This window comes from Ischnura elegans, chromosome 3 (genome assembly GCF_921293095.1).
Source record: "Ischnura elegans chromosome 3, ioIscEleg1.1, whole genome shotgun sequence".
Classification (NCBI taxonomy): Eukaryota; Metazoa; Arthropoda; class Insecta; order Odonata; family Coenagrionidae; genus Ischnura; species Ischnura elegans.
The window spans coordinates 115,542,663-115,549,606 of NC_060248.1; the positions used below are offsets into that span (position 1 = coordinate 115,542,663).

General features: G+C 36.1%; 1 long non-coding RNA gene across 2 annotated transcripts; it reads left to right on the forward strand.

The window, feature by feature from the left end:
* Positions 1-242: 242 nt before the first annotated feature.
* LOC124156400 lies at positions 243-6,293 on the forward strand. Of its 2 annotated transcripts, none has more exons than XR_006864312.1 (6): positions 243-602; positions 1,070-1,282; positions 1,421-1,557; positions 2,978-3,141; positions 3,217-3,459; positions 5,848-6,293. It is a non-coding gene; the product is annotated as an uncharacterized LOC124156400 (long non-coding RNA). The 2 variants fall into 2 exon arrangements; XR_006864313.1 differs by having other exon boundaries at positions 1,070-1,246.
* Positions 6,294-6,944: the final 651 nt, after the last annotated feature.

Sequence of the window (6,944 nt, forward strand, 5' to 3'; positions counted from 1 at the left end):
CACATCGCTGCGTCAGTATTCTTAAACGGACTGTGCAAGGTAGAATAAAATATCTGTAGCAATAGCAAAGTTTTTATTATTCCATCATTAATGCTCAACTTTTCCAAAAAAGATGATCTAATAATAATAGTGATAGCTTTTATGCATCGTGATTGTGGCAACTAGAACTGGAAGTTTCGTTACATTTTGAGGACTCGGTACTCGTGATGCGATTCATGACAGTGATTTGATTCTCCAAATCAAGGGGACTCCATTACAGGAGTCTCCAGATGGGCCAATGGGAAGCCTTTCATCTGTTGCCGTTTGGCGCGCATTTTATTCGATCGCCAACATTGGCCGCATAGCGGCGCCACTAGGCAATAGGATCTGTGTCAGTGTAATTTTCGCCATTAAACTTAATGGAAGTGGGGCGACGCGCTCCGTCTTTAATCGGATTTTTGCAGTAAATTTTGTAGTGAGAGTCGTAGATTCAGTTTTATTCGGCTTTAGCAATGGGGCCTGACCGGCGTTGCTGTGTCCCTGAGTGGAAAGGAGGCTACTATTGCCAAAAGAGACGTAGTAAGGAGCTGGATATACGCAACGAAAGCCTCTTCCAAGCAAGGGTAAGTAAATCACCTTTTTTGGTAGATTTTGATGAAATTATTTAAAATTTGAAACTTTTATTTATTACCGGACTCAAGGTTAATTCCATGAGTGCAACAAGTGATTGTACCGTGAAGCTTTGGGTAGAAATGCAATGTAGCGGCGTGTCTTGGTCGCTGTGTGTGGATGCCGGCATGATTGCAACGTTCCTTTAAGAATATGCATTCAAAGACCAGGAGAATGGAAAGAAATTGGTTTTATCTGTTAAAAAGCTGTGATTATAGTGTAATACTGCTCATTATTAGGAATTATCATGTTGAAACTCACGGGGTCTAGATTAATCTCAGAATTCTGCCATTCGTATTATGCTAATGGCGTCGTTGGTCGTCTTGCGTTGTGGCAGGATTACTATTAATTTGCGCGTGAGCTTTGGAGTTATGTACTTGTATTATTTAATCGGAGCTGCTATTGGATGAATTTTTTTCAGAATGTTGCCCAAATGCAGAAATGGTGGCGGGTGATACCTCGTGAACAGGGAGTTATCGGAACGAGATGTTGGCTTTTAGGACCGCTTTCCAGAGGGATCAATTAAGCGGTGTACCGACATTAAACTTTAAGACGGTTCCATCGTCAAGTGGCCGGGATCCAGTGCGAAAAAACAGTGGTAATAAATGAGAGCAGCGCTCTCCTAAAAGTGAAGGTGAAGTCCTCGTTTGTCGCTGATTTGTGGTTTTCCGCCTATGAAGTGTGCTTAATGCAATATATATATATATATGTAGTGTCTGTGCAATCGCAAGCTGTGCTTTGAGTCAATATATTTTTATGAGATTTTTTTCAGGTGTTATTCTATGGAAGAGAGATGTCTAATCCTGGACTCAAAATTCTTAACCTCGCTGATGTTTCTCGTCTCATTGATGATGTGAATGAGTAACAGATATGTGCTGGTCTGTCTGTTCAAGCCGTCAATGGTGAAAGGTAATCATATTACTGTATTTGTTTACTATAGTGTAGTAATTAAGTGGGCAGTTTCAAAAATACTCTTTCACTTTTGATGAATTTAATACTGTTGGAGTGTCCTAATTCTGGTCTACATTTGTTATGCTACACTCACTGATTCTTCTGGTGTACCATGCAGTCGACGTTGGATTTACTAATGTGGCGTCATTTGTCCTATTCCTTTCTTGCCTCTTACATCCTTTTAAATCATCTTAGTAAATGTTCATGAAGTAATGGAGCTGGTGAAGAAATAAATTTCGTATTGTAATAGAAGAAATATAATCTATTGTAGATTATGTTTCTTCCCTTCTAATGTCAAATTTATTTTTATGTGGGAGGATGAAGGCAATACTCAGTAGCCTGTTGATGGGTGGGGTGAAATTACTTGATTTTGTTTGCCTTAGGTGTGTGAAATGCGATGCACATGATATGGTAATTGGCCTTATCATATTTCACGAATTTTTTCCAACATTTCCAACAAATTTCAGCAATCAATATCATGACTCAGGCCTGGTCTACAATGGGATATAAGCTGTTAGTCATTTCTTATCTCCATTCACAGACTTAACCATAAGAGGGAAACAGTTAAAATTTGAGTGCCTGTATTATGTCTGACACTGAATGCTAGTGTTTTCATAGTGCCTTTTTTTCATGATACAGAAGTTTGCAGAGTTACTTTTTGTGAATGTAAATATTCCACTCTATTAATGCTCTTATTATATTCTCTTCATAACTACATACCAACTATTAGTTTCAATGCTTTTCACTTTAAGTGGCATGATACAAGTATTTTCAGTGTTATCTGCTCGGGATGATGATATTTTTTCCTTCTTATGTGTTAATTTCATTTAAATTCATAAAGTTATGAAATATTGCCCTCCGTTAAGGCTGAACATATATTCCCATGGACACTTGTTTTTTATGCATTTCATATACTCTATGCCTTCACCATTTTCTCAGTGTTTATTATGTAGACATAAGGCTACAGTCAACTGAAATTCTTACCACCTGCGTTCAGTTAGGTGTGGTACTGCGCTGATCACATTGTTTTCCAGCATGTGCTCTTATTGGCTAACTGTATGCCATAAAGATGAACATTGTCCATCTTTTTTATGGCTGAAGTCCATCGTGGAATTCTATTTTGGCTCCTTATGGCTTATGTCCTTTGACTTAAATGTCTCACTGAACCAGCTCATTCACAGTGAATGCAAGTGTTGTCTGTGAAGGCCATGGTAATGTGTGTAGAAATTAGAATTTTTATGTCATCATATAATATATGATACTACATTTAAGCTATGACATGTTAGGGTTGATGATATGTGAGGATTCTTTGTTTTGGTGTTCCTAATATCTCGTCATTCATTCAGTTCTGTCTAGTATCTATTTCTTTTTATTTCAGGTTTATCTCTTTCATTTGGCACGAAGTGGAGTCATGCGGTACATCTACTATTTATTTGAACGCATCAGCTATTGCCCCTCATAGTTGTTTCAATTGATAATGGATTATAATAGTCTGCTGTTCCTTCTTATTGGCATTTAAGCTATTGGATGTCAGGGTTGATGGTATGTGTGCATTCTTTGTTTTGGTGCTCTAAATATCTTGTCATTCCATCTTATATATATTTCTCTTTATTTCAGGTGTATTTCTTTCATTTGGTATGAAGCATATTCATGAAACACTACTCTGAAACATTTCAAAGGACAAAGATTCACCATCTATGCTGGTGTTGTTCAGGTACATGGAGATGTGAGGTCAAGGCAGGTTGTGGTAGCAACTAAGAAATATGTTCAATGAAAAAATGAGCAGTGAAATTTTTAATAAAACCACTCTTCAGGCAAATATTTCTCTGCTAAAGCTGCCTCATCAGTTGCACTTTGATTGTAAGTTGAAATTTTGTTGAGACTTCTACTTTTGATTTTTAAAATTGATTATGATCAAACCAAGTCTATAGCATTACAGTAAAACCTCTATGCAGTGAACCTCTTTACTTCATAAACCTCCATACTTCATACCAAGGATACACCCCCGATACGGCCTAACTATCTCCGCAAATTGTACGGAGACAACTACAGACCATTAATGCAGCTACAATTATGTATATGGATTGACATTTTCAGGGATACATTTTTCACCCTTTTTTTCTTGTAAACCTTTATTATGTCATAGTTTTCACGTTAACCTTTAGTTATAGCCATTTTGTTCCATATGAGAGCATACCTAACAGTAAATATAAGAAAAAAGATATCCAACTATCTTAATCATTTTAAGTGACTGTTGAATTGAGAGAGATCACATCGTTTTCTTTCTAATCATGGTAAAAATAACGTGATGGCGCTCATTTTGTGTTATCATTAAACCAATAAATATATGTTTACTAATGCATGCATGTTTAATTAAATGCATAAATTTAATGGTTTAAAAGACAGTAGTGCCTTTCATTTCCAAAGGATATGAAAAAATGGTGCATATCACCAAAACCTCTCTTTAGTGAATCTCCCATTTTTGTATCAAATTGCATAAATTTTAGCCCCCTCCACTATGATGTAAAGAGGTTTTAATGTGTCAGGAAAACTAAAAGTCATAATGGTCTAGTTTTCTATTATTCTATATTAACTATCCAATTATTTGAGCATTTGAATTTTGGGTGTAACTGCAGTTTTTCAATGAATGCAGTCTCAGTCATACTTTTCATCCAAATCTCAATCCGGTGTCCCACAGTCAAATTTGCATCAAAATTTTTGGACCAAAAATTTTTAAATGAATTTGGAACACGGTCCCATAAAACATCAAATTTTGACCTGAGGCAATATGTGAATCAAGCCAAATTATTTTTTTTCATGGTAAAATGACTGAACTATGTCCACTGTAGTTTGTTCATTGTTCTATTTTAAAAATTATATGTATTTTTCATATTAGGAGAAAAACAACCTGCACATGAAAAATGTTTTAATTTTTACACTTGCTATGTACTAGAGTCATGTCATGAATATTTACTTGGACATAGAACACAAACATTTCATCACACTTGAAGGAAGACCCAACCCTGACCTCCACAGTCGTGAAAAGGAATTTTTTTAGCAACAGAGAGAAAAGAATCTCTAATATGTATTTTATTTTTAAGGTGGTGGGTCATACCATAAGGAATACTAGAAAAAATAATTTGGCTTGATTCACATATTGCCTCAGGTCAAAACTTGATGTTTTATAGGACCATGTTTTTGACGATAAATTTTCTAAATTCTTGTGAAAAATAACAGTTTAGAGAGTTTTTCAATATCACTTAGCATTACTTTTAATTAGTATTTGAAATCCTCATGACTTCTATAGTAAATGTGCAAATTTTCATAAGAATTTGATGAAAAGTATGGCTGAGACAAATTATTTCCTTCTGGAAGTACAAGTGCCTCTGGTGACCGCATTCATTGAAAAACTGTAGTTTCACCCAAACTTCAAATGTTTTGAAAAAAAAAACTAGTAGACATAGGCAAGAAATATTTTACACTGTTTCATTCTTACGTGGAAGAATGAAAATTGCCAACTTTCATCAAACTGTGAGTCAGTGGTACTGGTTTTTCATTGGAGGCCATTGTTATGGTTCTTACAGGCTTGGGCCATGGTTATGTAAAATGGACAATAGAGGGGAAATTTCTCACCATTGACGTGTTGAGAAAGTATTGGTTTTGACTTTATTCATAAGTTTTCATTAGTAAGTAGAGTTTTTCAAATTTTTGAGTCTTTAATTTTCTGTTGGTGGCGGTGGTTATTGGTGCCGCTGTCCCTTCAGTCATATGTGAAAATAAAACTTTTCCTGAGCATTCAAGTGGTGATTAACTCTCATATACCCTTTTGTGAAGTGGTAGCATATCAGACAGGGGCAGATCCAGGATTTTGTTTTGGGGGGCACAAGGATACCTCGTAATGCAAAACGAATGCAATGATAATGGGCAACAATATTAACGCAATTAAAAATCTTGCATATTATTTAAGGGTCTGGGGGGCACATGCCCCCTCCCCCCCCTGGATCTGCCTATGATATCAGATTGTTACTTGATAGATACCTGTGATAATTATGTGAAGTATGCATCTTTGGTAGTTATGTTTTCCGTGCTTTAACTCCTTGGTGGTTTTAATCATTGCTATTCAACTTTGCAACCTACCTCGTATTACCTTGAGTGAACTAACTCCTGCTTTGCATTGCCTCAAATTGCTGTTCATTATATGCATGCCCATGGTGTACTCATTTCTTATTTGCATTTTCAATATTACAGATCAATGTTACTAGCACCCGTTGGCATTGTGAGACTCCTGCACCTTTTTTGAACATATGGCTGTGGTGAACTGAATCACATCCCACCCATTTCTGGTTTTGCAAGAGGCTACACAAGCAGCAGCTGCTCAAAGATATGCTTTGATTGGCCAAACATCATCTATAAGAAAGAACATTGACTACTTTTCTTACAACTTATGCCCATTGTGGAATAGTATTTTGGCTCCCTTCTGGAATATATATCATTGTAGTTCTACCGTGAAAGTGTACATTAATTACGGCTGACTTCAAAAATATGGAAATGGAAGGGCTATTGCATGAGAAAATGCTGTGGTGAGAATAACCTTGATTGTGTCCGTGGAGTCAAAGTTTTTGTGCTACATTTTTGTGAACAGTCTTATGAACCACCTTTTATTATGTCAAATAAATACTGAGCATGATTTTCAATTTGACTTTATCTTTTTCTGCTCTTCTGTATGAGTTAACTTTTTTTCAGCAACTTAGTGTTGTAGAAGCATTTCACTTGAAGTGAAAGAACTATGATTCATTAATTTAAAAATTGTTCTGATAGGTTGCACTAATCTTCAGTAATTATTTCGCATTGCCATCAACTTCCTGCTGCTCACTTATACTTAATTCATCCTTTTATGAATCAAGTTCTAAGGGTACTGTTTTTATATTAAATGGGTATCAATTTTCTGTGAAGTCATAATACATATCTTTCCTAATAAGTGAATTACATCAAGTAATGTGATAGCTGTCTTTATTACATACCGTCTTGGTTGTTGTGCAGTCTTGAGGCGCTAGTATTGGAATGATTGGGAGGCATCACCTCTTTGTTGAGGAGAGTTGTTCATCTACGGCCATGGATCCATTGATCGCAGTAAAGGATATCAAAATATGTTATATAATATATATGTTTCCAGCTTAGGAATATTATTGATGCTTACATGGGCATAGCCAGGACTACCTGGAGGGGCAGGGGGGGGGAGAGAAGGAAACCCTCCTCTGGGGGAAATGATAATATTTTATGCTATTTTGGGCCTTTAAATTATGAAATTCGTGGGTTGTCATGAAGCTGTTTTGTGAACAATGGTT